Here is an 11,985-nt window from a genome sequence, read left to right as displayed (position 1 = left end):
AATCATTGGTGCTGAAATCCTCTTCTCTTTTAGGCACTCAAAAGCTTTGAGGCATGCCTCATCAAAGATAAATTTCACCTCCTTCTCTAAAATCTTGCACATGGGGTGTTCAATTTTTGAGAAGTCCTTGATGAAATGTCTATAGAATCCGGTGTATCCTAGGAATCTTCGAACAACCTTCACACATATCAGCGGGGTAATTTTTTAATCACCTTAATCTTGGCCTTGTCGACTTTAATTCCTTTCTGTGACACATTGTGTCCAAGAAAGGAATTAAATCGTCCATAAATACTTCTAGAGTATCCTCAACCATGTATGAAAAGATGGACTTTGAAATGTGGCTGGTGTATTGCACAGTCCAAATGGGTGAAGGTGTCATAAGGACATGTGAAAGTGGTCTTTTCCTGATCTTTAGAAGCAATTGATATCTAGTTGTAGCTAGAATATTCATCTAAGAAACAGTACCATCCGTTACCTGCCAACATGTCAAGCATCTAATCCATGAAAGTCATGGAAAAATTGTCCCTCAAAATCCACTTGTTTATTTTCCTGTAGTCTATACATATTTTCCATCAACTGGCTCATCTCTGTGGGACTAGTACATTTTTGGCATTTGCCACCACAGTCATCCTCCCTTTTGGTACACATTGCACTGAAGTGACTGAGTGGTTATCAGAAATGGGGTAGACCACCCCATCATCTAACCATTTGATAATATATTTCTTAACCACCTCTTGCATAGGTGGGTTCAACCTCTGTTGGTGTTCAACATATGGATTACAATCTTCCTCAAGCTGAATCTTGTGTGTGCAAATACCTAGAGGTATTCCAATTATATCAGCAATAGTCCATCCAATGGCTCTTTTGTACCTCTTCAACACCTTCATCACCTCTTATACCTATTCTTCATCTAAATTTGCAGCCAAAATCACAGGTAAAGTGTTGTTAGTACGTAAAAGTACATATATGAGATGACTGGGTAATTATTTCAGTTCCAACATTGGTGGCTCTTCAATGGACAACTTTGCTGGAGGGCTTGGCCTATTTTTCAAGTCCAGTCCAATTTCTTTGGAGCATAAGAATGATCTCTCATTCCCTGCAATGCATTCTCGGTCTCCACATAATCAGATTGGAAATCAACATCCAAGTTCATCAGCACACTACTAATATTTCAACCACCATTCTCTCTTCTATGAGAATTCCCATGTCTTCATCACCAACCACCTCTATTTAGATACCATGTTCATGTCATTGGGTTGCTTCATTGACCTGCAAATATTGAATTTTACCTCATCCTTGATTCCTTGTTTAGTCTGAACTTCAGTTCTCCTCTCTCAACATCAACCGAGGCCCTTCCAGTGGTAAAAATGGTCATCTTAAGATGATGGGTACTTTAAAGTCTACTTCTTAATCCAATATCATGAAGTCAGCAGGAAAATTAAATTGTCCGTCTTGACAAGCACATCACATAAGACTCTTACACGTCGCTTAATTGATTTATTAACCTCATTGTTGTGGGTTTTGGAACCCCCAATCCCAATTTCTTGTAGATGGATAACGCGTCAAATTGATGTTGGCTCCTAAATCACACGACATTTTTGAAAAGCTGATTGACCCAATAATGCACAAGATATTGAATGCTCCTAGGTCATCCTTCTTTTGAACCAAAGACATGGTAGCACTAGCGTTGCAATGGTGGACATCATTAGTGAAATCAGGACTTATAACTCTTTTCTTTGTAACCAAGTCCTTCATGACTTAGCATATCCTGGCTTCTGCTCCAAGGCTTCTACCAGTGGAATATTTACTTACAACTGCTTCAGCATGGTGATGAATTATGTAAACTTTCCATCTTCAACTTTCTTTCTTAATCTTTGAGAAAAAGGATGAGGAAGTTGAGCATCTGTTGTACAAGCAGGTTTTCCTGGACTTTTTTCTCTTTTCCTCTCGCAGGTTGTGATTTATGTTGAACTTCCTCTGGATCATCTACCTGCACTTTTTCTTCCTTATCTATGCCAGCTTGCTCTAAAACTTGTTCATGTTTAGTACCTGCAGAAATATGGCCAGGAAGAACTTTACCACTTCTGGTGGCGATGGCCATACAGTGTCCATCCTTCTTGGGATTTTGAGTGGTATCACTTGGAAGTGATCCATTATTCTCTGATTATGTTAGGCTAAGAGTTCCCCCGATTGCTGCTCTATTTTTTCACCAACTGACTCATGCTTGAGAAGTCACCTCTCATTTCTTTCAACACTACACCATTTGATTTAACCATAGCCATCGTGTCCTCAAGTTTAGACCCGCTAGAACTGTAACATGCCCGGTCTCTATTACCTAGAGGTATATATACATCATTGAGATCATTCCTATACCCATCTTTGTTTTGCCAGTTTCTTTGATCTCCTGGCCTTTCATACTGACCATCCTTAATATAGCTCTGACCTGCATTTCCAGAATTGTAACCCTGATTTCCAAAGTTATAATTTTGTAAAACTACTTGATTCCCCAAGTAGTTAGCTTCCTCATCAAGGTCAAGATTTTGATCTTCATACTTGATTTGTTGTCCTAAACATTCACCTTTTCAGACTCGGCAACAATGTGTTCTGTGAGTAGATCTATTTGAGTTCGCACCTATGCCATGTCTTGGTCCCTTTCTTTTTCTCTCTTCCTCTTTTCAGTTGAAAGATCAAATGTATACCCAAGCTCCCCTACCTCTGCATCTCTCGTGTACCATGCTTTGTTGTTCTTAGAGACCTCATCCAATAGTTGCATGCTTTCTGCAAATGAATTCCTCATAATGAACCCCCACAAACTGCATCAACAATAGGTTTAATAACATAATTAAGAGACATATAAAAGTCTTGTTTAATATGCCTTTAGGTAAGATCATGGTTGGGGCATTTCTTCAGCTTTTGGCTGAATCTCTACCAAGTATCATGAATTCCCTCTCCTGGTAGTTGCACTAATGTGTACTAATATCATCATTCATCTGCAACTCTTTTGTTTTTGGAAAGAATTGTTCCAGGAAAGCTTCCTTATACTCATTCCAAGTTCTGATGGAGTCATCTGACATCTCATTCAACCACTCAGTCATCTCTCTAGTAAGAGACAATGGAAACAACCTCAATCTCATCGTTGTTTGATTGATCCCGGGATCTCTTCTGACTAACATATGGCTACGAAATTGATCAACTTTCAATATGCATCATCACCAGCAACACCTCTAAACATACCTTTCAATTTTAGCAATTGGATCCGGGTATTGGTGATTGTGAACTTAACACCTGGAGGCAAATCAAGATCATCTTCTTCATTCATCAACATCATCTTCTTCTACATCATGTGAGCCGAATGTTGATCTCTACCCCTCGGAGCTACTGGTTGGATATTGTGAGGGATTAATCCTTCTACCCCTCTGTTGTCATCTACTTCCCTAGGCTGATTTATTCCGACAGGTTGTTGGGCACCTAGCCTAGGTTGATTGATTCCAGCCGCTTGCTACACATTCCTTGTCGCATCAATTTCAGCTTCTAAGCCCAGTTTGTGTCTGTAAGCCTCTAGTTCTTATGCATTAACCATCTTGCGGAGAGCCTTCTAAATCTTAAGGTCGTAAGGAAGCAATAGGGCTCCTTTACTTCTGGTATTGGGCATCCATAAACAAGCTCACATGAAAGACAAACAAAACACAAACCAAACATAAAATTAGGAAATATAACTACAAATTGAATAAAATCTAGTAAAGCACTTTTGAATTGAAATTCCCCGGCAGCGGCGCCAAAATTTGATACGTCAAAACTTACACTTCAAATAAGAAGTATATACTGTCGTTGTCAATTTATAGAACTCAACTAGAGTTGAGGTCAAATATCCCACAGAGAATTTCCTTACAGATAATATTTCACTATCGCATTTATTTGAATGCGGTTACGATCTCCTATGAAAATAATAATTGAAAGTAAATTGGGTTTAGTTGATATATTCTCTATACCAATACTTACTTTAAAACATCAGATTTCCAGTTGCCAAACAATCTTGTTGTAAAGTTGATTTAAAGAAACCAAGGTTGTATTCACCATGACATTAGTTTTAATTCTCTTCTGTAGTTTGTTTGTCATGCAAATTAATGCTTACAGAACCTTTGCAAGTTCAATTTATCCAATGTTTCTCAGAGTAATCAGATAATGTTCACTTTGATTCTCTCAAACTCAAAATGTTACCAACAATTAATCTCACTTTCATAGATATGGTGTTAAAGATCTCTTCTCTCGAACTCCAACTTTAACTTCAATTGTTAACTCCAGCTGAACTTTCCACATATCGGTGCTCAATACTACACCCAAAAATATTATATAAGCTCTTATGTTTAAAAACATACCTATTTTGTGATTTGAAATTAGTTTTCAAAGCTTAGCTCAAAGGCTATCTTAGAAACAAAGTTTCCCTCTTACTTTATTGTGCAAGCATTTACTCTTTTTTGAAAACTAGCGCAAAGACTCTTTTAAAATCTTAGTTTACGTTCTTATTTAAATGTGAAAAATATTTTAAAGTCCTTGGGAATACACAGTCCCGATATACTTTTGAATAAATGAACTTCAACTTTACTCTTCACTAAACTCAAAACTCAAGCCTTAAAATAAAGTTATATCATTTGTAGAACTTTTTGAAGACTCTATGAACTTATCTTAACTTGGCTCTTTGCTTCTCTTGACTTGACTCTTAACTGATCCTTGAATTATGGACTCAAGGGTTGCGATTTATGATAGGAAAGCTCTTATGATGTTTAGGAGTGATTTTAGATAGTTAGTCATGAGAACGGGTCAAGAAATAATTGTTGGAAACCTACTCTGTGATGTGGAGGCACATTTAAATTTTGGTCAAGAAAAAACTTTTAAGGCAGAACGGTCTATGACAGCTCCCTGACGCGAGGATGAACTTTTTGAAACAGTGGGGTGGGTTCATGACGCGGCATGGGGCACTAGGTTTGCCCAACTTTTTCCTTCTTTGTTTTCCAGCCCCAATTAACCTATGTTCGACTACAATTCTCAAGTTCTCTTTAGATTCAGATACCCAGTATGTATACACGCGAATATAACTCAAGGAAACATCATCTAAACCTCAAGGAACTCCTCAATCTCAACCTAACTCAAGAACGAAGATCAATTTCAAAAATAATATTTAAGATTCATCAACTTTCTAACACAAACTTCACTGAAATAAACATGATTGGCGCGTGGGTGAATGAACCCAATGCTATGAAGGACTCACATACCTCGTAGGGATCACCCCTTGATGAAATTCACAGGCGATTCTTGAAGATCTTGATAATTTTTGCTTATTTTCCTCCTTTCTCCTCTTCTTTTCCCTTTTCTCGAAACCCTAACTTTTTGTTCCAAAAGCGTAAACTGACTAAGTTCAATTTAGACCCCTAAGTAATAACCAAAAATAAATTAAATTAAAAGGGTAAGGAAAAGACCAAACTACCCTTCTAAAATCTAGATTGGACTGTCCTTATTCCAACAACTCAACTTCCAGAAGGCATAAAAGAGTTTGACACGAAATGGCGTAAGTCTAAAATAAGTATCAAAGTCATTTATTACATAAAAGAAGTGATTGAGATGTAAATTATACATCACATACAATATCCGGGAAAAAAAGACACAAGAGAAATAAAAGAGTGCAGTCCTCGGAACATGAGGAAGGGATCACTACCACGAGTATGGGATGTAGGTGATTCAGATCCTACATTAGTAAAATAATATCTGTAAAAGTATGAGTCAGTACATGGAATGTACCAAGTATGATAGCAATACATAAGAGTTATGAAATCATGTTGAAAAGGACTTTATATAACATGCAATGACCAAGCTAAATCAGAAAATAATATGTTAGGAAACATAAGTCATAATAATGGTCAATGCAAGCTAAACATCTTTAAAACACATTTGAGATACTTATCAAAAGTAACCTTAGTTCATTATTGTGGTATATTCACCTTTAACCGACATAAACTATTGAAGTCATAGCATGAAATCCAGTGCTTATCTCGCACCAAAAAGAGATGTCTTTACTTGCCAAGAAAAGAACCATGAACTTCTAGCTTAGGTGGATCCACTAGTTAATGTCTATCTAGACAACCTATGGTGGCACATAGTTACGTGACATGAGTAACCGCCACTTGTTCACTCAGTTCTAAGCATAAATCCCACAAAATAGTCATTAATTTGAACTTGCTTTATCATTAGAGGACACGGGTAATTTTCATTTGTCTATCATCCATGGATGGGCAAATCAAGTAGGCAATTCAAACAAGATTTCATTAGAATAGTTCCTTTAATCTTGATTCATCTTAGGTGAGAAAATCTTTCAACCTTATGAACCCTTTATGTGAGAAAATCATTTTAGAATAACAATAACAACATCGTTGTTTTACTGTTAAAGCAACCTTAAATTATTTTCATCAATTTCATAAAGAAATATTCATATCTTCAGAAAGTCATCTTTAATAGTTCAAAAGCAACTTCATCTGAGAAAATCTAGAAATCATGGGCCATGCATGGGTTCATGTGAATTCATCTTAAAAACATGTAATTTATCTCAATTCATGCATAATATAACATAAAACAATTAAATAAATCATAATTGAAAAGATCCCATGAGATTGAATAAAACCCTAATTTCAATTGGAGATTCTAACTTGTAAAATTGGAGATTTTAGGAACCCTATGGAGGAAAGCGCTTCATAGGTGAATACTATCATACCTTGATGCCAAAAATTCACAATTAATGGTGGATTTGGAGACTAGACCTTGAAATCCTAGCCTTCTTCTTCAAGCTTTACAGGGAGAAATAGAAATGAAGAGGGTTTCTTCAGGAGCCTTAAGAGAATTTTGAGGTGCGCATTAAGAGAACGAGAAAGTGCTGGAGAAAAAATTATTTTTCTATGTAAGGATTAAGAGATAAATGACTCAAATATGACCTTATAATTATTAGCACTCCACATCCTCTATCCTTTTCACTTTTACCCACAATATGCCAAGTAGGTTATCCACCTACTTGACCATTATTAAAGCTACTCAAATGTCAAACTAGGTGATGCACCTACTTCCCCTTTATTAAATATATTTTTCTTAGAGAGGTGATTCAGCTACTTGAAGGAGTAAGGCAACTAGAGATCTCTCCCAAGGCCATTGGTGAAGGACCACGACTGCCAGAACGGCTCGTGAGGTCCTTGATGGTTAGTGAAGTGCACCATCCAGGGGTTGTTCCAACTTTAAGTCAGGGGCCTTTGAGTCTTTTCCTAATTATTTTATCTTAACACTGTGTCGTTTTTCCCTTACCTAAAAGTTCTATATAAGTACTTTCACCCCTAAATTTCTCCAATTGAAATCATCTCTCAAACTCCTAAAAGAACAACAAGTTTCCCTCTCAAATAATTCTCTCTCTAGAAAGCTTTAAGAAGCAAGGAATCAACCTAGGGTTTCAAGTCAAGTCTACAATTCCTCCATTAAAGTGAAGCTTTTGGTATTGAGGTATAATAGTTTTCATCTATGGAGCCCTTTCCTCCGTGGAGTACTTTTCCAGTTTATAAAGTTTAAATTCCCCAATTGAATTAGAATTTTCTTCCATGTCATGGGTTCTTTTAAATATTAACTTATTTGATTGGTTTATGGATTATTATGCTTAAATCGATATAATCATGCATTTTAAGATGATTTCTAATGAACCCATGTCTAACCCATTCTCTATAGATATTGATGATAGAAAGTGGTTTTTGAAATATGAAAGATGAATTTTGTGGAATTATGCATGTTCTTATGAAATTAATAAGATATGATGTAGAATTTCTTGAAAGTAAAAGCATATATGTTGTTATTGTGGTTAATCTTTGTGAAAGGGTTTCTCACATAACTATTTCATACATAAAGGTCTTCTCACATAAAGGATTCTAAGGTTGAAAAGTCTTCTCACCTAAAATGAATCAAAGTTAAGGAGTTATTCTAAGAAAAAGGCAAGTTGCGACTACTCATGACCTCTAATAAAAGACAAGAGGCAATTACCCATGTCAAATGATGTAAGCACAAGAAGTGATCACCTAAGTCCCTTAAAGAAAAGATGAATAAAAACAATAGATATTTGTGGGAGTTATTCTTAGCACGGCGTGATAAATTGGCAACTACCCATGTCCCATAAACTATGTGCCAACATAGGAATGTCTAGATAGACATTAACTAGTGGATCCACGTAAGCTAGAAAGTTCATGGTCTTACCTTGGCAAGTAGGACACACCATTTCATTATAGGAGACACCATATTCCATGTTAATAGCTCACATGGTCTTACATGTCGGTTAAAGGTATTTCTCCCACATTAATGAATCGAGGTTACTTTGAGAAGTGTGTCACATGTGTTTAAGATGAAGTTTATTTTCATTAACCATGTTTTATGACTTACGTCCTCTAAACGCTTTTCATTTATCATATTTTAGTTTGGTCATTGCATCTCATGTAAATTTCTCTTTTAAGCATGTTTTTCAAATGTTTTATGCATGACTATCATACTTGGTACATGCTTCGTACTAACAAATACTCTTGCCTACATTTCCCCAAACGTAGGGGCCGGCCTTACAGATATGAACTTTTGTGGCTAGGGATCTCATATAGAATATTGAAGATTGATGATTCCTCATCACCCGAGGATCAAGCTTGATTTCCTTTTCGTCTTTACTTTCAGTATCCGAACTTGATGTACAGGCTATGTCTGAATCAATCTTATGTACTAGATGGCTTTGAGACGATCTTTAGACTTCCGATTTTCTCTATAAAACTTTTATAGGATTGAAACTATCATTTAAATCTCTTATATTCTTTTATCGTGTATGACGAATGTTAAGTGGAATGTATGGGGGTCTTATACACCATGTTACGCCTAGGGGCTACCTTGGGTCGTGACTTCACCTACTAGCTTAACTTAGTCAAGAAAACATTTAACTTATTTTATACAATTTTCTAAATCCAAATCCCTTTACTTAAGCTTAACACTCATGTAATATCTCACAATTTGAAATATCTAGGAAGAAGCAAAGAAATGAAAATAGTCATTTTTTGTGAAATAATGAAAATCTGCAAATTTGTTGAAGTTAGGAAAAAATGAGCTTTTGATCAACTTCAAATGGCTATAACTTTAGCTCAAGATGAGTTGGAGGTAATTCCATGAATGGTAGGAAAGATCCTGGAACGATCTTTCCAACGCCGCTGAGTTTGAAAAATTCCTAGTTTGTATGAGTGAGTTATATGAAATGCTACTTTGAAGCTCTTTTGTTTCAATTATCTTGTATGATGTATGCTAAGAGGCTTGTGTAGGGCCTATCGGGGTCTTATACGTTGTGTCATGTCTAGGGTGTAATTTGGCTCGTGACTAGAGTGACAAAAAATAGTAAAAAGTGCAAAGTAACCATTGTTGATTGCCTACATGAAAGGCGGAACACCGATAGAGGACGACCTGACCCAAATTGACAATGCATAGCACTTGTGTCTATCAAAGAAGGTTGACAAACTCCAATAAACATGATGATGCGCCGATGGAGAACCACAATCCTAATGTAAATCACACAAGGCGACAATGTGCAAAGCAAATATTGAATGCTCGGAAAGCAAACCAAGGTAGTACTCGACGATTCATTGAATGTAAAAGGCTAAATTATCGAGTTTTCCAAATGAGTTTCAAACATATGAAGATTAGATAATAATAAGGCGAGTTGAGGAGAGAAGGGCAAGTCACCGAATAGGTTTGGCGAGCCCAACTAATTTTGCTAACTCGTTGAAGCGGATTTTGGGCCAAATTTTAACATAGTATAAATAGCCTAAATGATGCAAATTGTATAAGTTTCATTTTTGATAGTTCCAAAATTTCTCTTGAGAGAAGAGTTGAGAGTTTTTGATCCAAAGTGAGTTTACTTATAATTTCTTGATTTGAAGTTATCCATGACTACTTTTGTAGATGGCATAATTTTTTTACTTTTTGTGATGGGTAGCTAAAATCCTAAGATCTAGGGGGTGCTCAAATGGTTTTGGGTATTGATTTAATGTAGTGAGTTTTGTGCTATGCTTTATTTTCTACGTATTTGGTCTAATTACCATCAGGTTAAATTAAGGGTTAATGTTGCAAACTTAATTTTACTTTCAGTCCCTAGTAGATGCTCGAAAGAGATTGATTGAAGTGGGTAATTAAATCAATACTAGCAATTTAAGTTTGATTATTTAACTTGCTTGAAAAAGTGGTTATGAGTAAGATCTATTTGCCCTGTTCTTGAAAGAGAGAATAGAGCAAGGTATTAGATTATTTAGATTGACATTTAGATGACACAGAAAGGAGATTATAAGTAAAACTGCTTTGAAATTGAAATATAATTAGCATTGTAACACTCCGTATCCAAATAGACCAAAAATGCAGATTTTCAAAAGTTACAGGTGCCAACGAAGGAGCCAACTACAGACCATTAGTCGACTTACGGTCCATTAGTCGACTCCGTTGATGGGACAGTCAACTTTCAGTCCTCAGTCGTGAACAACGGTTGACTAGTACGGACCATCAGTCGATTTCCAGTCTATCAATGGCCAGCTAGTCTCCAGTTCTCGGTCATGAAAGATGGTCAACCAGTACAGACCGTCAGTCGACTTACAACACACCAGTTGACTCCATCGATTCACCAGCTGACTTTCAGTTCTCAATCACAAACGACAGTCGATTAGTATGGATCGTCAGTCGACTTACGGTCCGTCAACTGACTCCGTCAGTGATTCCGACAGCTTTTAAGTTAGGCGTCTTTTGGTATTTTCCTTGTTTTTTGACCCCTAAGATACTTCATTTAGACCCTAAATCATGAGATTTTAGTCAGTTTAAGCCTGGAAACATAACTAGAACTTACCTAAGTCAAAAATTTAATCAAAACTTAGAAAATTAGAAGCAAGAGATGAGAAAAAGGTGAAAAACCTAGTTCAAGAACACAATAAGTTTCCATCAGTTCCAGCCCCAAAATCGAATGATTTCTCCTTGGAATTCGTTACTAGGTATGTGGGATTTCACCAGTGGGTTCCTTTTACCCATTGGGTCTCTACAATTTAGGCAGTTTCTTGATTCCCATATTATGAATAGACCTAGGGTTTCTAGAATTACGTCATTTCATCATGAATTAGTTAGTTATATGTTCCAAATTAGAATATCATGTTACTAGTCAGNGATACCAAGTTTGTCACGACCCAAAACGGGCCGCGACTGGCACCCACACTTATCCTACTATGTGAGCGAACCAACCAATCTAATCCCCAACATTTCAACCATAAATAACAAAATATAATGCGGAAGACTTAAAACTCATTAATGAAAATCGATTAAATAACTTATAAAAACTCAATACTATTTATTCCCAAAACCTGGAAGTCATCACCACAAGAACATCTATCCTCAAATTACTAATCTAAGAGTATCTAAGAAACTAAAATAAGTAAAAAGCTAGTCCATGCCGGAATCTCAAGGCATCAAGACATGAAGAGGAAGATCCAGTCCAAGCTAGAAGCAATAGCTCACCCTGAAATCTGGCTTGATGAAGACTGGCTAGAGTTGCGGTTGAGTTGAAGACGATGGCACGTTTGCTGCACTCCACAAATAACAAAGAAAACAATTACAAGTAGGGGTCAGTACAAAAACGAGTACTGAGTAGGTATCATCGGCCAACTCAAAATAGAAAACAGTATATATCAGATAATATCATAAATCAACTACAATACTCAACATGTAGCAACAACAAGTTCTATAATCATTAATAAGCACCGCCAAGTTCACCCATGAGGACTCAAGCCTCAATACCATACCCATTTGGGAATTAGGTTCATTAGATTGAGTATATTAACATCTTTCAAGATTCATTATCTTTATTTCTCTCGTGCCGGTACGTGACACTCCGCTCCATATACTATCCTGGTGTCGGAA

The sequence above is a fragment of the Solanum pennellii genome, chromosome 8 (genome assembly GCF_001406875.1).
Source record: "Solanum pennellii chromosome 8, SPENNV200".
In the NCBI taxonomy this organism is placed as follows: domain Eukaryota; kingdom Viridiplantae; phylum Streptophyta; class Magnoliopsida; order Solanales; family Solanaceae; genus Solanum; species Solanum pennellii.
The sequence above is the reverse complement of the archived record's forward strand: the minus strand, read 5'-3'. Positions refer to the sequence as shown.